The 23,467-nt window shown below is 39.4% G+C and overlaps 1 long non-coding RNA gene across 4 annotated transcripts in view; it reads right to left on the bottom strand.

The window, feature by feature from the left end:
- Positions 1 to 23,467, bottom strand: part of LOC102963063 — a 131,888-nt gene that overhangs the window by 66,559 nt on the left and 41,862 nt on the right. For all 4 annotated transcript variants that reach the window (XR_006210359.1, XR_006210361.1, XR_006210360.1 and 1 more), the window contains one exon: positions 4,979 to 5,074. This is a non-coding gene — a long non-coding RNA (uncharacterized LOC102963063). The remainder of the gene's footprint in view (positions 1 to 4,978; positions 5,075 to 23,467) is intronic.

Below are 23,467 nucleotides of genomic sequence, written 5' to 3'. Positions count from 1 at the left end.
TCAGGCTTTGCACTGGCAGCACGGAGCCTGCTCTGGATATTCTGTCTCCCTCTCTCTCTGCCCCGCCCCCACTCACATGCTCGCACACATGCGGGCATGTACTCTCTCTCTCAAAAATTTAAAAAAAAACATTAAAAAAAACTTTAAAAAAATAAAAACAAAAAAAAGTATATGGAACTCAATGAAAATGATAACACCATGACCCAAAACCTATGGGACGCAGCAAAGGTAGTCATAAAAGAAAGTATATAACAATCCAGGCCTTCCTAAAGAAGGAAGAAAGGTCTCAGATACACAACCTAACCTTATGCCTTAAGGAGCTGGAAAAAGAACCACAAATAAAACCCAAAACCAGCAGGAGACAGGAAATAATAAAGATTAGAGCAGAAATTAATGCTATCCAAACCAAAACAACAGAACAGATCAATGAAACCAGAAGCTGGTTCTTTGAAAGAATTAAAATTGATAAACCATCAAAAAGAAAAAGGAAAGGACCCAAATAAATAAAATCATGAATGAAAGAGGAGAGATCACAACCAACACAGCAGAAATAAAAACAATAATAAGAGAATACTATGAGGAATTATATGCCAATAAAATGAGCAACCTGGAAGAAATGGACAAATTCCTAGAAACATACACTACCAAAACTGAAACAGGAAGAAATAGAAAATTTGAAAAGACCCATAACCAGTAAGGAAATCGAATTAGTAAACAAAAATCTCCCAAAAAACAAAGAGTCCAGGGCCAGATGGCTTTCCAGGGGAACTCTACCAAACATTTAAGGAAGGGTTAACACCTATTCTCTTGAAGCTGTTTCAAAAAATAGAAATGGAAGGAAAACTTCCAAACTCTTTCTATGAAGCCAGCATTACCTTGATTCCAAAACCAGACAGGGACCCCACTAAAAAGGAGAACTATAGACCAATTTCCCTGATGAACATGGATGCAAAAATCCTCAACAAGATATTAGTCAACCGGATCCAACAATACATTAAAAAAATTATTCACCACGAACAAGTGGGATTTATACCTGGGATGCCGGGCTGGTTCAATATCCACAAAACAATTAACATGATTCATCACATCAATAAAAGAAAGGACAAGAACCAAATGATCCTCTCAATAGATGCAGAGAAAGAATTTGACAAAATATAGCATCCTTTATTGATAAAAACCCTCAAGTAGGGATAGAAGGAGCATACTTCAAGATCATAAAAGCCATATATGAACGACCCAATGCTAATATCATCCTCAATGGGGAAAAACTAAGAGCTCTCCCCCTAAGGTCAGGAACAAGACTGGCATGTCCACTCTCACCACTGTTATTCAACATAGTATTGGAAGTCTTAGCCTCAGCAATCAGACAACACAAAGAAAGAAAAGGCATCCAAGTCGGCCAGGAGGAGGTCAAACTTACACTCTTTGTGGATGACATGATACTCTGTATTGAAAACCGAAAAGATTCCACCAAAAAACTGCTAGAATTGATCATGAATTCAGCGAAGTTGCAGGATATAAAATCAGCGCACAGAAATTGGTTGCATTCCTATACACCAACAATGAAGCGACAGAGAAATCAAAGAATCGATCCCATTTACAGTTGCACAAAAAAACCGTAAACTACCTAGGAATAAATCTAACCAAAGAGGTGAAAAATTTATATGCTGAAAACTATAGAAAGCTTATGAAAGAAACTGAAGAAGACACAAAAAAAATGGAAAAAGATTCCATGCTCCTGGATAGGAAGAACAAATTTACAAAGATGTAAAACATCTGTATGCTGAAAACTATAGAAAGCTTATGAAGGAAATTGAAGAAGATATAAAGAAATGGAAAAACATTCCATGCTCATGGATTGGAAGAATAAATATTGTTAAAATGTCAATACTACCCAAAGCTATCTACACATTCAATGCAATCCCAATCAAAATTGCACCAGCATTTTTCTCCAAGCTAGAACAAGCAATCCTAAAATTTGTATGGAACCACAAAAGGCCCCGAATAGCCAAAGTAATATTGAAGAAGACCAAAGCAGGAGGCATCACAATCCCAGACATTAGCCTCTACTACAAAGCTGTAATCATCAAGACAGCATGGTATTGGCACAAAAACAGACACATAGACCAATGGAATAGAATAGAGACTCTAGAATTGGACCCACAAAAGTATGGGCAACTAATCTTTGACAAAGCAGGAAAGAATATCCAGTGGACAAAAGACAGTCTCTTTAACAAATCATGCTGGGAGAACTGGACAGCAACATGCAGAAGGGTGAAGCTAGACCACTTTCTTACACCATTCACAAAAATAAACTCCAAATGGATAAAGGACCTGAATGTCAGACAGGAAACCATCAAAACCCTAGAGGAAAAAGCAGGGAAAAAAAAACCTCTCTGACCTCAGCCGCAGCAATGTCTTACTCGACACATCTCCAAAGGCAAGGGAATTAAATGCAAAAATGAAATATTGGTACCTCATGAAGATAAAAAGCTTCTGCCCTGCAAAGGAAACAATCAACAAAACTAAAAGGCAACCGACGGAATGGGAAAAGGTATTTGCAAATGACATATCGGACAAAGGGCTAGTATCCAAAATCTATGAAGAACTCACCAAACTCCACACCCAAAAAACAAATAATCCAGTGAAGAAATGGGCAGAAGACATGAATAGACACGTCTCTAAAGAAGACATCCAGATGGCCAACAGGCACATGAAAAGATGCTCAACGTCACTCCTCATCAGGGAAATACAAATCAAAACCACACTAAGATATCACCTCACACCAGAGTAGCTAAAATGAACAAATCAGGAGACTACTGAGGATGAGGAGAGGATCCTGGAGAGGATGTGGAGAAACGGGAACCCTCTTGCACTGTTGGTGGGAATGCAAACTGGTGCAGCCGCTCTGGAAAACAGTGTGGAGGTTCCTCAAAAAATTAAAAATAGATCTACCCTATGAACCCAGCAATAGCACTGCTAGGAATTTACCCAAGGGATATAGGAGTGCTAATGCATAGGGGCACTTGTACCCCAATGTTTACAGCAGCACTTTCAACAATAGCCAAATTATGGAAAAAGCCTAAATGTCCATCAACTGATGAATGGATAAAGAAATTGTGGTTTATATGCACAATGGAATACTACTTGGCAGTGAGAAAGAATGAAATCTTTCTTTTGTAGCAATGTGGATGGAACTGGAGAGTGTTATGCTAAGTGAAATAAGTCATACAGAGAAAGACAGATACCATATGTTTTCGCTCTTACGTGGATCCTGAGAAACTTAACAGAAGACAATGAGGGAGAGGAAGGGGAAAAAAAAAGTTGGAGTGGGAGGGAGCCAGACCATAAGAGACTCTTAAAAACTGAGAACAAACTTAGGGTTGACGGAGAGTGGGAGGAAGGGGAAAATGATGGGCACTGAGGAGGGCACTTGTTGGGATGAGCACTGGGTGTTGTATGAAAACCAATTTGACAATTAATTTCATATTAAAAAATAAATTAATTAAAAATAAATAAATAAATCACTATACTCTAAATAAATAAATAAATCTGACATATGATGTGCAAGAACATCGAAAACCAGAAAACATAGCTGAAAGAAATTAAAGAACTAAATAGATGGAGAGATATACCTTGTTCCTAGACTAAAAGACTCAATGATGTTAAGACTGTAACGTTAAGATGCTGTAATTCTCCCCAAGTTGATCTATAGATTTAATGCAATATCAAGTATAATACCAGTAGGCTTTCCCTCTCCCCCATATATACACATGATTTTATTAAGTTTGTCATAGCTGAATTTTCCCACAATGCTAAAGTAATTAAAAATGTTAAGAATATTTAAAATACGTGTACAAAAATTCATAACATTGTGTAAGTTAAATATGTTATTTACATCAGCACCAGAAATTATTATACTTTTAATAATCCAGGTTTAATTGAAGCAAAATAATAAAAAACATATTTTTAAAAAGTAGAATTCTTAAGTAATGTTTTACAGGGATCACTTAGTCTGTGTTGTTAACAACAGTGTTGGGGGTAAAGACTTGGGTAGAAGCAGGGAGATTAGTTATGAAATTATTCCAGTAATGATAGTAGCAGAGGAGACTAAAGTGTTTTTTTAATGTTTATTTATTTTGAGAGAGAGAGAGAGAGAGAGAGAAAGAGAGTGAGCAGGGAATGGGCAGAGAGAAAGGGAGACACAGAATCTGAAGCAGGCTCCAGGCTCTGAGCTGTCTGCATAGAGCCCAACGCGGGGCTCGAACTCATGAACTGCAAAGTCATGTCCTGAGCTGAAGTCGGATGCTTAACCAATTGAACAACCCAGGCTCCCTGAGACTAGAAGTGTTTAGATGCTGGATTCATTCTGAAGTAGAGACAATAGGATACTGATATCCATTTACTGATAGATTGGATGTGGACAGTTAGAAGAAATAAAACATCAAGGATAACACCAATGTTTTGGCCTAAACATCTGGCAACATGGAGTTGTCATTAACTGATGTGAGAAATGCTAGGACAGGAGTAGGGTGGTATGTGTGATTAGTGGTGTTGGTGGTAGTGGGGTAATCAGGAGTTCACTTTTACATAGATAGATCTTGGACTTTCAAGTGTATATGTTGATTAGATGATTTGGGCATATGACCTTGTAGTTCAGAGAAGAGATTTGGCACACAGACAGACAACTAGATAAATAGATATACACTGATAATGATTGACTGATACATGATAGATAGATAGATAGATAGATAGATAGATAGATAGATAGATAGATGCATTTAAAATCATGAACCATGAAAGTGGGCTGGGGAGACACATAAACTATTACATTAGTGTGATGAGTGCTATCATGTGTGGAGTCCTGTCCCAGGAGGAGGTACTCAGCTGACGAGGATGGGGTCACATAAAGGTTTCACAATAAAAATGACCTTGAAAGGCATCTTACATTCAACAGTTAAAATATTTGAGTACTTACTATCTTTCAGGAACTATGACAGTCACCAAGACATAGGCCTTGCCTCCATGTAGATCATGATCTCATAGGGTAGACGGTCTCACATGCCCAAATTGTCTAATCAAAATAAACACATGGATGTCCAATATTAATCTCAAAAGTGAACTCCTGGTTTCCCATTCCCACTGAATCATACATACCAGACCTGACAGAAAGACAGAGATTGCTGTGAGTGAATGGGATGAATCTCTGTTTTGAACACCTCGTATTTCTCAGGAGGTGGCACCTCTGTTTTCTCCCCCTTCTGACCTACCACACAGGAGCCAAAAGCTAGAGGAAGTGCAGGAAGTGCTGTAGTCTCCCGATGATGTGGTATGGGGGACTGTGGGACACTCTTGCCTCACCGATTCCTAAGGAAATCCAGGATGACTCAACATCTCATCAAACCAAGAGACGGTGGCAAGACTTCTCTTCCACTGATAGAACCCCAGCACTCGGCACAATGTGTCCACTGCTAGCTAGAAAATACAGAATGGAAAGAGGCATGAATGTACCCCTCCCCTAAATGGTGTGTGCCTAAGGGATGGGGGCCCAGATACTGTTGTGGCCCTCAGGTGAGGAGGCACAAGGCCCAATCCTGCTGAGGCAACACCCTCCAAGTGTTTTTGTAAAGCATCCAAGAGATCATAGGAGGTCTTATGACAGGCACATCCTCCCTGCCTGGGGGAAATTGGGCAGAGAGCCACGTAGGAGGATGTCCAGGACTCAGAAGGGTCACAGCAGCATCAAGTGAAAAGCCAAGGTTAATGTGCACACATCCTGGCTTAGGTGGAGCAGGTCCTTTCCATGGTCCCCCACAGGCTCCTACCTGCCCCCAGCAGATGTCTGTCATGGAAAAATGGAAGTTTCAAACAACTGACCACAACTACTTGACTTTTATTCCTGCTCACTATGGCAGGGAAGTTACAGAATACTCTGAGCACAGGAGTGAGTGTATGAGCCTTCATCTCTTTGCTCTTGTTCAACTCGGTCATGCCAGCCTCTTGCAAGAAGGGGACCAGGATTCCATGAGCATGATTGGAAACTCCCTGCCCTATTCAAATTCCCAACCTGTTGGAGATCCTCAGATTCAAGGGCTCAGTTATCTTTGCTTGTCCACTCAAAACTGTAGTCTCTCTACTCTGTAGGTCTTTGGGTAAAATATCCCCTGCCCCTAAGTTCCTACATCCTCTGCATCTCATCTTCCTTCCCATAGCTTCATCGCTATTTTGGCCTAACTTCCCATTGCCACCCTATCTATACTTGCCCCTCCCTGTCCAGGCTGAATCCCTGGAAGGATGATAATAATATATAAATGTAGTAGTGAAAAACTGCAAGTTACAAAAATAATATTATAGTCTCATCTTAAAAAAATTAATAGGGCACCTGGATGGTTCATTTGGTTAAGCATCTGACTTCAGCTCAGGTCATGATCTCACAGTTCATGATTTCAAGCCCTGCATCAGGCTCTGTGCTAACAGCTCAGAGTCTGGAGCCTACTTCAGATTCTGTGTCTCCCTCTCTCTCCCTGCCCCTCCCCCACTCATGCTCTGTCTTTCTCTAAAATAAATAAACATTTAAAAATGTTTTTAATTAATAGATTTTATTTTTTAGAGCAGTTTTAGGTTTGCAGAAATATTGAGCAGCAAATACAGGAATTCCCATATACCCATTCCCATCCTTGGCCACATACAGTTTCCTCTGTTATTAACATCTTGTATGTAGTGTGGTATATTTTTTAAAATTGATGAGCCAATACTGATGCATTATTGTTAACCAAAGTTCATAGTTTACCTTAGGATTTATTTGTGTTATACATGCTATGGGTTTTGACCAATATATAATGATGTGTATCCACCATTAAGGTATCATACAAAATAGTTTCTATATCTAAGAATCCCCTATTCATCCATTTTTCCCTTCCCTCAAACTCTTGGCAACCACTCTCCTTGTTTTTGAAATTGTGGTAAAAGATACATAACATGAAATTTACCATTTTAACAAGTTTTAAGTGTACAATTCAGTAGCATTAGGTATATTCACAATGTTGTATAACCATCATCACTATTTCTAAAACTTTTTCATCAACCCAAACAGAAACTCTGTACCCATTAAATAGTAACCCACTATATCACCCCACCCTACCCAGCATCTTGTAACTTCTATTTTCTATCTCTGTCAGTTTCCTTATTTTAGATACTTCATATAAGAGGAATCATGCAATATTTATCCTTTTGTGTCTGGCTTATTTAGCTTAGCATAATTTATTCAAGGTTCATCTATACTGTAGCATGTATCAGAATTTAATTTTTTATTGCTAACTATTCCATTTTGTGTATATATTAAATTTTGCTTATCCATTTATCCATTGATGGACACTTGGATTATTTCCACTTTTAACTACCATGAAAAATGCTGCTAAGAAAACTAGGGTGTAAGTATCTGCTTGAGTCCCTGCTTTCTATTCCTTTGAATATGTACCTAGAAATGAAATTGTTGGATCATATAGTAAACTTTAACTTTTAGAAAAACTGCCACCAAATTGTTTTCTCCCCTGCAATTCCACCAGCAATGAATGAGAGATCTTATTGCTCCATGTCCTCACCAGCATCCGTTGTTGTCAATGGCCTGGATTTTGGCCATTCTAATAGGTGTGCAGTAGTATGTTATAGTGGTTTAAATTTTCAATTCTCTAGTGACATATAATGTTGAAAATCTTTTGACATGCCATCTGTATCTTTTTTGGTGAGGTTTTGTCAATTTAAAAAAGTTTTTATTTTATTTTTTGAGAGAGCGTCAAAGTGGGGGAGGGGCAGAGAGCGCTGGGGACAAAGGATGTATGATCTGAAACAGGCCTTGTGCTGACAGCAGCGAGCTCATGGAGCCCAGGGAGCCCAGTGAGCCCAGCAAGCCCAGTGCTCAAACTCACCAACTGTGAGATCACAACCTGAATCAAAGTTGGTCACTCAACCCAAACCCCTCTTTTGTCCATTTTTAAATTGAGTTGTTCAGGCACCTGGGTGTCTCAGTCAGTTAAGGGACCAATTCCTGGTTTTAGCTCAGGTCATGATCTCACAGTTTGTGAGTTCAAGCCTTGCATGGGGGTCTGCACTCACAGTGCAGAGCGGGGGAGGAGCCAACATGGTGGAACAGCATGGAAGTTTTTTGTGTGTCTCGTGTCCATGAAATACAGCCAGACCAACACTAAACCATCCTGCACACCTAGAAAACTGATTGGAAGATTAGCACAACAATCTGCACAACCTGAACCACAGAATTCAGCAGGTACATGGTGCAGAGAGGTGAACTTGGGGAGCAAGAAGGCACAAGAAAGGAGGTGCTTTTGTGAGTGGAGAGAGAAGAGAGACTGGGGTGGGGGGAGAATATGGGAAAAGCACCCTCCCCAAAGGCAACTGGAGAGAAAGTGGAAAATTGGAAATAGCCGCAGGGGCTAAACTAAAAAGGGGAAAGGGAGAGGGTTTAAATTCCATTAAGACTGTAAACAGGGGGAGCACAAAGGCTGCAACACTGCAGTTCAATACCTGGTGGTGCTCTGGTGGGAAGGGTGATTCCCAGGAACAAAGTGGGGTCCGGGAGGTTCTCAGGCCACAAGGGGAAAAGCGGTTCCACTGATGGAAGGACATTTGGTAGAGACTGGTAAAGCCACCGTGTCCCAGCAGACCCAGAAGGTGGCCACATTTGCTGGTGTCGGGGCAAGGTCATTAAGAGTGAAGACTGGTGCCAGATGTGTGTTGTGATTTTTCCATAATCCCTGAAATGCTGCTGCTACACTATCTCATGAAATTTTCTGGGGTGGGCTGGCACCTGGCCACAGTCTCAGGGCACTGGCAACAACAGGGTCCAGCGGGCGTTCCTGGGTGCAGCCGACATTTGGCCATTGCTCGGTGAGACTCACCCACAGAGGGGCAGAACAGGTCAAAGCCGCAGTCCTTCAGAAATAAGGGGCCAGGGAAAACAGCTGCATCTGAGACAAAACTTGGGAGAGAGGTGCTGCCTAGGGCCTGGTCACAGACAGGGAAAATGCAGGGAGTGGACAAAAACTGAAGACAGAGGACAGGTGTGTAACTGCTGATTGGGGAAAACAGAGTTCCAATAGTGGAGACTGGGTAGCTGGGTGGCGCCATTTTCACCCCTCCTGTGCATACCCATTACGAGCACCACAACACTCCACCCAGTAGGCGAACAGCACCATCTAGTGGAGAACAGAGCCATTACACTGAGCCCCACCCAACTGAGCAAACCTTGCTATTCAAGAACACAACTCTCACTGCCTAGTTTATGACTATAAAGCGCTACATAGTCTGACTTCTGGGGGAAAACGAAGTAATTTCAGTCCTATTTCAATCTGTTAGCAGGTCCATCTATTCACTTTTCTTTCCTTTTTTTCCCCTTTTACACTTCTTTTTCTTGAATACAGAAAGAGAAAAACTTCATTTTTATTTTCAATTTGTATTGAAAATATTTTTCCTTAAAAATTTTTACTATATTTTCTACTTTTGTGTAAAATTTTTCAAATTCTATTTTACTTCCATCAATTTATTTTACTACTTCAGTGTATTCACCTTTTCAAATTTTCAAGCAATTTCCTTTTTGTCTTTTTTTTCTTTTTTTAGTTTCTCTTTTTCTTGAATGCAGAAAGGGAAAAACTTCATTTTTACTTTCAATTTCTATTCAAAATATTTTTAATTTTTTTCACTATACTTTTTGCTTTTATGTAAATTTTCCAAACGCTATTTTCCTTCCATATTATTTTAGTCTACTTCAGTGTATTCATTTTTTCAAATTCTCAAACAATTTCCTCCCCCCACTTTTTTATCTCTAATCTGTCAAATCACTTTCAACACCCCGACCAAAACACAACTAGGATCTAGCATCATTTATTCGATTTTGTGTGTGTGTGTTTAATTTTTTAATTTTAATATTTTTTAATTGTAATTTTTCTACATCTAATTCCCTTTCTCCCTTCAAACTGACAAAATGAAGGAATCCACCCCAAAAGAAAGAGCACAAAGAAATGACAACCAGGGATTTAACCAACACAGATACAAGCAAGATGTCTGAACCAGAATTTAGACTCATGATAATAAGAATACTAGCTGGAGTCAAAATAGATTAGAATCCCTTTCTGGAGAGATAAAAGAAAAAATAGAATGAAATTAAAAATGCTATAACTGAGATGCAATCACGGATGGATGCAGCAGCAGCAAGGATGGATGAGGCAAAACAGAGAACCAGCTATATAGAGGACAAACTTATAGAGAATGATGAAGCAGAAAAAAAGAGGGAGATTAAGGCAAAATAGCACGATTTAAGAATCAGAGAAAACAGTGACTCGTTAAAAAGGAACACCATCAGAATCACAGGGATCCCAGAGGAGGAAGAGAAATAGGGGTAGAAGGGTTATGTGAGCAAATCATAGCAGAAAACTTTCCTAACCTGGGGAAAGACACAGACATCAAAATCCAGGAAGCACAGAGGACCCCCATTAGATTCAACAAAAACTGACCATCAACAAGGCATATCACAGTCAAATTCACAAAATACTCAGGCAAGGAGAGAATCATGAAAGCAACAAGGGAAAAAGTCCCTAACCTACAAAGGAAGACAGATCAGGTTTGCAGCAGACCTATCCACAGAAACTTGGCAGGCCAGAAAGGAGTGGCAGAATATAATAAATGTGCTGAATCAGAAAAATACACAGCCAAGAATTCTTTATCCCACAAGACTGTCATTCAAAATAAGAGAGATTAAAAGTTTCCCAGACAGGACGGCGGAACAGCACGGAAGCTTTTTGTATGTCTCATGTCCAAGAAATACAGCCAAACCAACACTAAACCATCCTACACACCTAGAAAACTGATTGGAAGATTAACACAACAATCTGCACAACCTGAACCACAAAATTCAGCAGGTACACAACATGAAGCGCTGAACTTGAGGAGCAAGAAGCTGCAAAAGGTAGGGAACCCCATTTGCAGGCTGAGAGAGGATGGAGACTGGGCGGAGGGAGAATACAGGAAAAGCACCCCCTCCCCAAAAGCAGCTGGAGAGAAAGTGGAAAATTGGAAACAGCTGCAGGGACTAAACTAAAAAGGGAGAAAGGAGGAAGGAGAGGGTTTAAATTCCATTAAGACTGTAAACAAGGGGAGCAAAAAGGCTGCAACTCCACAGCTCAATACCTGGCGGTGCTCTGGAGTAAAAGGTGAATCCCCAGGAACAGAGTGGAGGCCGGGAGGTTCTCAGACCACACAGGGAAAAGCAGTTCCACTGCTGGAAGGACATTTGGTAGAGACTGTTGAAGCCACCTGGTCCCCGCAGACCCCAGAAGGCAGCCACATTCGCTGGTGCTGGGGCAAGGTCGTTAAGGGTGAAGCCTGGTGCCAGATGTGTGTTGCAGTTTTCCATAATCCCTGAAACACTGATGCTACACTGTCTCACGATCTTTTTTGGGGGCGGGCTGGCACCTGGCTGCAATCTTGGGGCACCGGCAGCAGCAGGGTCCAGCAGGCATTCCTGGGTGCAGCCAACATTCAGCCATTGCTCATTCAGCCATTGCTCAGTGAGACCCTCCCACAGAGGGGCGGAATGGATCAAAGCCACAGTCCTTCAGAAGTAAGGGGCCAAGGAAAACAGTCACATCTGAGACAAAACTTGGGGGAGAGGTACTGCCTGGGGCCTGGTCACAGAGAGTGGAAAAGCAGGGACTGGATGAGAGCTGAAGAGGAAGGATGGGTGTGTGACTGCTGATCTGGGAAAACAGTCTTGTGGCTGGGTGGCGCCATTTTCACCGCTCCTGCGCATGTGCATACGCACCTACAATCTCTGCAACAATCCACCCCAGTAGGCTAGCAGCGCCATCTAGTGGAGAGTGGAGCTGTTACACCAAGCTCTGCCGAACTGGGCCAACTTTGCTCTTCAAGAACACAAACCTCCACGCTGGCTTAAGTTATGGACTACAAAGAACTACATGGACTGACCTCTAGGGGAAAACAAAGCAATTTTAGTCCTACTTCAATCTATTAGCAGGTTCGTCTATTCAATTTTTTTCTCTTTTTCCTTTTACAATTCTTTTCTCTTTTCTTGAATACAGTAAGAGAAAAATTCATTTTTATTTTCAATTTTTATTAAAAATATCTTTATTTTAATTTTTACTACTTTAAGTTTTATTACTGTCTTTAATCTTTATTACTATATTTTTTACTTTTGTGTAAATTTTTTCAAATTCTACTTTACTTCCATCATTTCATTTTAGTCTACTTCAGTGTATTCACCTTTTCAAATTTTCAAAAATTTCCTTTCTTTCTTTTTCATTTTTTCTTTTTAATTTCTTTTTTTCTTGAATGCAGAAAAACTTCATTTTTACTTTCAATTTCTTTAAAAAATATTTTTATTTAATTTTTAGTACTATATTTTTCCCTTTTATGTTAATTTTTTCAAATCCTATCTTACTCCCATCATTTTATTTCAGTCTACTACAGTGTATTCACTTTTTCAAATTTTCAGAAGATTTCTTTCTTTTTTTTCTTTTTTTACCTTTTTTCTCCTTTTCATTTCTTTTTTTTTTCTTAAATACAGAAAATGAAAAAATTCATATTTCTTTATAATTTTTATTAAAAATACTTTAATTTCTTATACTATATTGTCTACTTTTCTGTATATTTTTTCAAATTCTACTTTACCCATATCATCTCATTTTAGTCTACTTTAGTGTATTCATTTTATCAAAATCTCAAACAATGTCTTTTTTTTCTCCCCCCCCCCTTTTTTTTTTAATTTCTCTAATCTGTCAAACCACTTTCAACACCCAGACCAAAACACACCTCGGATCTAGTATCATTTAAAGGATTTGTGTGTGTGTGTGTGTTTTTAATATTTAATTTATAATTTTAATATTTTTTAATATTAATTTTTTTAATTTCAATTTTTCTACCTCATTAATTCTTTTTCTCCCTTCAAAATGACAAAACGAGGGAATTCACCCCAAAAGAAAGAGCACAAAGAAACGACAGCCAGGGATTTAACCAACACAGATACTAGCAAGATGTCTGAACCAGAATTTAGAATCACAATAATAAGAATACTAGTTGGAAACGAAAATAGATTAAATCCCTTTCTGCAGAGATAAAAGAAATAAAAAATAGAATGAAATTAAAAATGCTATAACTGAGATGCAATCACGGATGGATGCAGCAGCAGCAAGGATGGATGAGGCAGAACAGAGAATCAACAATATAGAGGACAAACTTATAGAGAATGATGAAGCAGAAAAAAAGAGGGAGATTAAGGCAAAATAGCACGATTTAAGAATTAGAGATATCAGTGACTCACTAAAAACGAACACCATCAGAATCACAGCGGTCCCAGAAGAGGAAGAGAGAGAAAAAGGGGTAGAAGGGTTATGTGAGCAAATCATAGCGGAAAACTTTCCTAACCTGGGGAAAGACACAGACATCAAAATCCAGGAAGCACAGAGGACTCCCATTAGATTCAACAAAAACCGACCATCAACAAGGCATATCATAGTCAAATTCACAAAATACTCAGGCAAGGAAAGAATCATGAAAGCAGCAAGGGAAAAAGTCCCTAACCTACAAGGGAAGACAGATCAGGTTTGCAGCAGACCTATCCACAGAAACTTGGCAGGCCAGAAAGGAGTGGCAGGATATATTCACTGTGCTGAATCAGAAAAATATGCAGCCAAGAATTCTTTATCCAGCAAGGCTGTCATTCAAAATAGAAGGAGATTAAAAGTTTCCCAGACAAACAAAAATTAAAGGAGTTTGTGACCACTAAACCACTGTGACCACTGCAAGAAATTTTAAGGGGGACTCTCTGAGGGAAGAAAAGATGAAAAAAAATATATATATATATATCTCAAAAGCAACAAAAGATTAGAAAGCACCAGAGACCACCACCAGAAACTCCAACTCTACAAGCGTCATAATGGCAATAAATTCATATCTTTCAGTACTCACTCTAAAGGTCAATGGATTCAATGCTCCAATCAAAAGACATAGGGTAACAGAATGGATAAGAAAACAAGATCCATCTATATGCTGTTTACAAGAGACCCACTTTAGACCTAAAGACACCTACAGAGTGAAAATAAGGGGATGGAGAACTATCTATGAGGCTAACGGTCAACAAAAGAAAGCTGGAGTAGCCATACTTATATCAGACAATCTAGACTTTAAAATAAAGACTGTATCAAGAGATGCAGATAGGCATTATATCATAATCAAGGGGTCTATAGACCAAGAAGACCTAACAATTGTAAACATTTAGGCGCCAAATGTGGAAGTACCCAGATATATAGATCAATTAATCACAAACATAAAGAAACTCATCAATAGTAATACCATAATAGTAGGAGACTTCAACACCCCACTCACAGCAATGGACAGATCATCTAATCAAAAAATCAACAAGGAAACAATGGCTTTGAATGACACACTGGACCAGATGGACTTAACAGATATATTCAGATCATTTCATCCTAAAACAGCATAATATACATTCTTCTCCAGTGCACATGGAATGTTCTCCAGAATAGACCATATACTCAGACACAAATTAGCCCTAAATAAGTACAAACGGAGCGAAATCATACCGTGCATATTTTCAGACCACAACGCTATGAAACTTGAGATCAACCACAAGAAAATTTTGGAAAGGCAACAAATATTTGGAGACTGAAGAACATCCTACTAAAGAATGAATGGGCTAACCAAGAAGTTAAAGAGGAAATTAAAAAGTATATGGAAGTCAATGAAAATGATAGCACCACAACCCAAAACCTCTGGGACGCAGCAAAGGCGGTCATAAGAGGAAAGTATATAGCAATCCAGGCCTTCCTAAAGAAGGAAGAAAGATCTCAGATACACAACCTAACCTTATGCCATAAGGAGCTGGAAAAAGAACAGCAAATAAAACCCAAAACCAGCAGAAGACAGGAAATAATAAAGATTAGAGCAGAAATTAATGCTATCGAAACAACAACAACAAAAAACCAGTAGAACTGATCAACGAAACCAGAAGCTGGTTCTTTGAAAGAGTTAACAAAATTGATAAACCACTAGCCAGTTTGATCAAAAATAAAAAGGCAAGGATCCAAATAAATAAAATCACGAATGAAAGAGGAGAGATCACAACCAACACAGCAGAAATAAAAACAATAATAAGAGAATATTATGAGCAATTGTATGCCAATAAAATGGGCAATCTGGAAGAAATGGACACATTCCTAGAAACATATACACCCAAAACTGAAATAGGAAGAAAGTAGAAATTTTGAACAGACCTATAACCAGTAAAGAAATTGAATTAGTAATCAAAAATCTTCCAAAAAAGAAGAGTCCAGGCCAGATGGCTTTCCAGGGCAATTTCACCAAACATTTAAGGAAGAGCTAACACCTATTCTCTTGAAGCTGTTCCAAAAAAAAAGAAATGGAAGGAAAACTTCCAAACTCTTTCTATGAAGCCAGCATTACCTTGATTCCAAAACCACAGAGACCCCACTAAAAAGGAGAATGAACAATATCCCTGATAAGTATGGATGCAAAAATCCTCAACAAGACATTAGTCAACCGGATCCAACAATACATTAAAAAAATTATTCACCACGACCAAGCAGGATTTATACCTGGGATGCAGGGCTGGTTCAATATCCACAAACAATCAATGTGACTCATCACATCAATAAAAGAAAGGACAGGAACAACATGACCCTCTCAATAGATGGAGAGAAAGAATCTGACAAAATACAGCATCCTTTCTTGATAAAAAACCCTCAAGAAAGTAGGGAAAGAAGGAGCATACCTCGAGATCATAAAAGCCATATATGAAAGACCCACCGCTAATATCATCCTCAATGAGGAAAAACTGAGAGCTCTCCCCCTAAGGTCAAGAACAAGACAGGGATGTCCACTCTCACCACTGTTATTCAACATAGCATTGGAAGTCTTAGCCTCAGCAATCAGACAACACAAATAAATAAAAGGAATCCAAACAGGCCGGAAGGATGTCAAACGTTCACTCTTCACAGATGAAATGATACTCTATATGGAAAACCCAAAAGATTCTGCCAAAAAACTGCTAGGACTGATCCATGAATTCAGCAAAGTCGCTGGATATGAAATCAATGCACTTAAATTGGTTGCATTCCAGGGCACCTGGGTCACTCAGTTGGTTAATCGTCTGACTTCGGCTCAGGTCATGATCTCACAGCTCATGAGTTCAAGCCCCGTGTCAGACTCTGTGTTGACTGCTCAGAGCCTGAAGCCTGCTTCGGATTCTGTGTCTCCCTCTCTCTCTCTGCCACCGTCAAAGCTCACACTCTGTCTCTTTCTCTCTCCAAAAATAAACATTAAAAAAAAGATATCAGTTGCATTCCTATACACCAATAATGAAGAATAGAAAGAGAAATCAAGGAATGGATCCCATTTACAATTGCACCCAAAACCAGAAAATACCTAAGAATAAATCTAACCAAAGAGGTGAAAAATCTATACACTGAAAACTATAGAAAGCTGATGAAAGAAATTAAAGAAGACACACAAAAAAATGGAAAAAGATTCCATGCTCCTGGTAGGAAGAACAAATATTGTTAAAATGTCAATACTACCCAAAGCAATCTACGTATTCAATGTAATCCCTATCAAAATAACACCAACATTCTTCACAGAGCTAGAACAAACAATCCTAAAATTTGTAAAGAACCAGAAAAGACCCCGAATAGCCAAAGCAATCTGGAAAAAGAAAACCAAAGCAGGAGGCATCACAATCCCAGACTTCAAGCTGTATTACAAAGTTGTGATCATCAAGACAGTATGGTACTGGCACAAAAACAGACACTCAGATCAATGGAACAGAATAGAGAACCCACAAATGGACCCATAAACGTATGGCCAACTAATCTTTGACAAAGCAGGAAGGAGTATCCAATGGAATAGACAGTCTCTTCAGCAAGTGGTGCTGGGAAACCTGGACAGTGACACGCAGAAAAATGAACTTGGACCACTTTCTTATATTGTACCCAAAAATAAACTCAAAATGGATGAAAGACCTCAATGTAAGACAGGAATCCATCAAAACCCTTGAGGAGAAAGCGGGCAAAAACCTCTTTGACCTCGGCCATACCAACTTTTTACTCAACACGTCTCTGGAGGCCAGGGAAACCAAAGCCAAAATGAACTATTGGGACCTCATCAAAATAAAAATTTCTGCACTGCAAAGGAAACAATCAGCAAAACTAAAAGGCAACTGATGGAATGGGAGAAGATATTTGCAAATGATATACACACACACACACACACACACACACACACACACACACACAATGGAGTATTACTTGGAAATCAAAAAGAATGAAATCTTGCCATTCTGAACTATGTGGATGGAACTTCAGGGTATTATGCTAAGTGAAATTAGTCAGAGAAAGGAAAATATATGACTTCACTCATATGAGGACTTTAAGATATAAAACAGATGAACATAAGGTAAGGGAAACAAAAATAATATAAAAACAGGGAGGGGGACAAAACAGAAGAGACTCACAAATATGGAGAACAAACTGAGGGTTATGGGAGGGATTGTGGGAGGGGGGATGGGCTAAAAGGGTAAGAGGCATTAAGGAATCTACTCCTGTAATCATTGTTGCACTATATGATAACTAACTTGAATGTAAATTAAAAAAAAAAAAAGAACACCTCATCACAGTGCTTTTGGAGCCTATTCTTAGCCAGAGTGATTCAGCATGCTATTTTTAGTTTCCATCTCCATTCACCCTTGTTTATCCAGTACTGCAGCACTGGCTTCAGTCATCCCAGGAAAATATGGCCAAAATAACTGAGTTATTTTGGGGTTTCCAAGGACTGAAACTGAGTCTTCTTGGACTGACCTCAAGAGAATGAGGCATCTAGGAGATCTTGCTACTGCTTAGTATTTAATGAAAGCCCACAAAGCTCTAACATACATGGGGACAAATTATGTCATAATCTTTAGTCTCTGGGGAACCTGGATGAATCTTCATGAAAAGCTACAGTTCTGATTCCCACAGAAGCAGAGCAACAGTTAAGGAACATCCCATGTAAGTGACTGGCTGGTATGACTGCACTTAGCAGGCAGAACTTTACAGCAAGATGGAGAGGCACTCCCTGTTCTCTGCTCTGGACCCATGAAGCAAAGATTCAATCCTATTTAATGCACTCATTACACCCTGTTTATCAGCATTTATCTGCTGATACTACAAACATTTGTTGAGTGCAACCTAGTATGTATCAGGCACACATAAGCCTCATAATAAATGGTAAAATAAACAAAACCTCACTCGGGCTGTAGAATGCAGTATGAGTATGTGTGTGTAGCATGCATAAGTGGAAGACCTTTTTAAAAAGGTGTTCATAAGCTAAATCTTGAAAGATGAGTAAGAGTTTCTGCAATGGATAAAGAACAATCATTCCAGAAGGAAGTAAATGCACACAGAAAGGTAGGCATATAGATGTAAAGAGACCCATTGTGGCTCAGATAGTATGAAACCAGACTGGGTGCTGGGTAGAAATAGGCAAGGAAACCTACTTTCACATAGATTATTTACATTAGCCCAAGGAATTGACTGGAAATAGCATGGTTAAAATTTTTAGAAGGAAATACTCTATGACCTTGGATTTCAGGAATTAAAAATGAACTGACCTAGAAAACTGAATTTCCTGAGGCTAGTGTGGTAGGTAGCCTCTCAGATGGCTCCTGTGGAGCCCTGCCTCCTGATACCCATGGCATTGTATAATCCCCTCCTGAGTACCTTGCTTCTGACCAATAGATTATAGCAGCATTGAGGGGTATCACCTTCCATGATTAGGTGACAAAAGATTATTACTTCCATCTTGCTAGCCAGCTCTCTCTATTTCCTTCTTAATGTGCACACTTTTATGAATTAAGCTGTCATATTGGAGAGGCCCACATGCTGAAGTACTGAAGGTGACCTGTGGCACACAACTAGTGGGGAACTAAAGCTCTAAGTCCAAAAGAGCCTGATGAATTAAATTCTTCCAACAACCACTGAGTGAGCTTGGAAGCAGGTCTATGGTTGAAACTTTGGATGAGACTGCAGACTCTTGGCGGACACCTCGATTTTGACCTTATGAGAGACCATGAGGCAGAGGATCCAGCTAAGCGATTCCTGACCCATAGATACCATGAGATAATAAATAGTGCTGTTGGAACTGGCTAAGTTTTAGGTTAATTTGTTATGCAGCAATAGTAATAAAAACTCTGATAAGTTCCAGGACTTTCAATGTATGCACTGCAATAAGGTAAAGGCCCTGGGACACAAACATTCCTGTCCCTCACCAATTCTCTGGTGAAGTGTGTGTTTAAGTCCTTTCCTCTTTTTTAAAATTGGGTTTTTTTGGGTGGGAAAAATTGAGTTGCTTGCTTTCTTATTATTGAGTTTAAGAGTTCTTTATATGGGGGGAGGAGCCAAGATGGCAGAAGAGCATGGAAGTCTTTTGTGTGTCTCATGTCCATGAAATACAGCTAGACCAACACTAAACCATCCTACACACCTAGAAAACTGATTGGAGGATTAACACAACAATCTGCACAACCTGAACCACAGAATTCAGCAGGTACGCATTATGGAGAGCCAAACTTGGGGAGCAAGAAGCCACGAAAGATAGGGAACCACTTTTGTGGGTGGTGAGGACAGAGACTGGGGGCAGGGCAGGGGGGGGGAGAATATGGGAAAAGCACCCTTCCCCAAAAGCAGCTGGAGAGAAAGTGGAAAATTGGAAACAGCTGCAGGGACTAAACTAAAAAGGGATAAAGGAGAAAGGAGAGGGTTTAAATTCCATTAAGACTGTAAACAAGGGGAGCACAAAGGCTGCAACTCTGCAGCTCAATACCTGGCGGTGCTCTGGTGGGAAGGGTGAATCCCCAGGAACAGAGTGGGGTCCAGCAGGTTCTCAGGCCACACAGGGAAAAGCAGTTCCACTGATGGAAGGACATTTGGTAGAGACTGTTGAAGCCACCTGGTCCCAGCAGACCCCAAAAGGTGGCCACATTCACTGGTGCTGGGGCAAGGTCATTAAGGGTGAAGCCTGGTGCCAGATGTGTGTTGTGATTTTCCATAATCCATGAAACGCTGCTGCTACACTGTCTGGCAAACATTTTCTTGGGCGGGCTGGCACCTGGCCAGAGTCTCGGGGCACCGGCAACAACAGGGTCCAGCGGGCGTTCCTGGGTACAGCCGATATTCAGCCATTGCTCAGTGAGACCCTCCCACAGAGGGGTGGAACGGGTCAAAGCCGCAGTCCTTCAGAAGTAAGGGGCCAGGGAAAACAGCCACATCTGAGACAAAAGTTGGGAGAGAGTTACTGCCTGGGGCCTGGTCACAAACAGTGAAAAAGCAGGGAGTGGATGAGAGCTGAAGACAGAGGACTGGTGCCTGACTGCTGATCCAGGAGAACAGACTGGGGTAGCTGGGTGGGACCAGTTTCACCGCTCCCGCGCATGTGCATACGCACCTACAAGCGCTGCAACAATCCACCCCAGTAGGCTACCAGCGCCATCTAGTGGAGAACAGAGCTGTTACACTGAGCTCCACCCCACTGGGCCAACTTCGCTCTTCAAGAACACAAACCTCACCACTAGCTTAGTTTATGGACTATAAAGAGCTACATAGATTGACTTCTAGGGGGAAATGAAGCAATTTCAGTCCTACTTCAATCTGTTAGCAGGTTTATCAATTCAATTTTCTTTCTTTTTTCTTTTTCTCTTTTACAATTCTTTTCTTTTTCTTGAATACAGAAAAATTCATTTTTATTTTCAATTTTTAGTAAAAATATCTTTGTTTAATTTTTATTACTATATTTTTTACTTTTGTGTAAATTTTTTCAAATTCTACTTTACCTCCATCATTTTATTTTAGTCTACTTCAGTGTATTCACCTTTTCAAATTTTCAAACAATTTCCTTTTTTCTTTTTCTTTTTTTCTTTTTCATTTCTTTTCTTTTTCTTGAATGCAGAAAAACTTCATTTTTACCTTCAATTTCTATTAAAGATATTCTTATTTAATTTTCATTACTATATTATTTGCTTTTATGTAACTTTTTTCAAATTCTATTTTACTTCCATCATGTTATTTTAGTCTACTGCAGTGTATTCACTTTTTCAAATTTTCAAATGATTTCTTTTCTTTTTTATTCTCTTTTTGTCTCTTTTTTCTTTTTCATTTCTTGTTTCTTAAATACAGAAAATGAAAAAATTCATATTTATTTTTAATTTTTATTAAAAATATTTTTCTTTAGTTTTTTTCTACTATATTCTTTACTTTTGTGTATATTTTTTCAAATTCTATTTTACCCCCATCATCTCATTTCAGTCTACTTTAGTGTATTCATTTTTTTCAAATTCTCAAACGATTTCCTTTTTTTCTCCGCCCCCCCCCCCCCGTTTTTCTCTAATCTGTCAAACCACTTTCAACACCCAGACCAAAATACACCTAGGATCTAGCATCATCTATTCAATTCTTGTAAAATCGAGTTTTAAAATCCAGTAAAGAAATGGGCAAAAGACATGAATAGACATTTCTCCAAAGAAGACATACAGATGGCCAAACAACACATAAAAAATGCTCAAGTTCACCCATCATCAGGGAAATACAAATCAAAACCACAATGAGATACCATCTCACACCTGTCCAAATGGTCAACATTAATGTCAGGCAACAACAGATGTTGGCGAGGATGTGGAGAAAGAGGATCTCTTTTGCACTGCTGGTAGGAATGCAAACTGGTGCAGCCACCCTGGAAAACAGAATGGAGGTTCCTCAAAAAATTAAAAATAGAACTACCCTACGACCCAGTAATTGCACTACTAAGTATTTATCCATGGGATTCAGGTGTGCTGTTTCAAAGGGACACATGCACCCCCATGTTTATTTTTTTAAATATGTTTAACGTTTATTTATTATTGGCAGACAGAGAGAGACAGAGCATGAGCATGGGAGGCGCAGAGAGAGGGGAAGACACAGAATCCGAAGCAGGCTCCAGGTTCCAAGCTGTCAACACAGAGCCTGACGCTGGGTTCGAACTCACAAACTGCAAGATCATGACCTGAGCTGAAGTCGGACGCTCAACCAACTGAGCCACCCAGGCGCTCCTGCACCCCCATGTTTATAGCAGCACTATCAACAATAGCCAAAGCATGGTAAGAGCCCAAATGTCCATTGATGGATGAATGGATAAAGAAGATGTGGTATGTATGTATGTGTGTATACACACACACACACACACACACACACACACACACACACAATGGAGTATTACTCGGCAATCAAAAACAATGACAACTTGCCATTTGCAACTATGTGGATGGAACTGGAGGGTATTATGCTAAGTGAAATTAGCCAGTCAGAGAAAGAGAAATATCTATGACTTCCCTCATATGATGACTTTAAATACAAAACAGATGAACATAAGGGAAGGGAAACAATATAAACACTGGGAGGAGGACAAAGCACAAGAGACTCATAAATATTGAGAACAAACAAAGGGTTACTGGAGGAGGTATGGGAGGGGAGATGGGCTAAATGGGTAAGGGGCATTAAGGAATCTACTCCTGAAATCATTGTTGCACTATATGCTAATTTAGATGTCAATTAAAAAATTGGGGGGGGGGAATGCAAGCTGGTGCAGCTGCTCTGGAAAACAGTATGGGGTTTCCTCAAAAACTAAAAGTAGAACTACCCTATGACCCAGAAATTGCACCACCAGGCATTTATCCATGGGATACAGGTGTGCTGTTTTGAAGGGACAAATGTACCCCCATGTTTATAGCAGCACTATCAACAATAGCCAAAGTATGGAAAGAGCCCAAATGTCCATCGATGGATGGGTAAAGACGATGTGATATATATATATATATATGTATATATATAAATATATATATATATGTATATATATAAATATATATATATATATTTACATATATACATACACACACACACACACACACACACACACACAATGAAGAATCAAAAAGAATGAAATCATGTCATTTGCAACTACGTGGATAGAACTGGAGGGTATTATGCTAAGTGAAATTAGTCAGTCAGAGAAAAACAAAAATCATATGACTTCACTCATATGAGACAAAACAGATGAACATAAGGGAATGGAAACAAAAATAATGTAAAAGCAGGGAGGGGGACAAAAGAGAAGCGACTCATAAATATGGAGAACAAACTGAGGTTTACTGGAGGGGCTGTGGGAGGGGGGATGGGCTAAATGGGTAAGGGGCACTAAGGAATTTACTCCTGAAATCATTGTTGCACTACATGCTAACTAATTTGGATTTAATTTTAAAAGATAAAAAATAAAATTAAAAAAATAAAATTAAAAAATATATATGTATAAGTAAAATGTATGACAATAATACCAACAGGCATGGAAT

Source organism: Panthera tigris, chromosome D4 (assembly GCF_018350195.1).
Source record: "Panthera tigris isolate Pti1 chromosome D4, P.tigris_Pti1_mat1.1, whole genome shotgun sequence".
NCBI classification, from domain to species: domain Eukaryota; kingdom Metazoa; phylum Chordata; class Mammalia; order Carnivora; family Felidae; genus Panthera; species Panthera tigris.
Note: the sequence above shows the minus strand (reverse complement) of the source record. Positions and strands in the feature narration are given on the sequence as shown.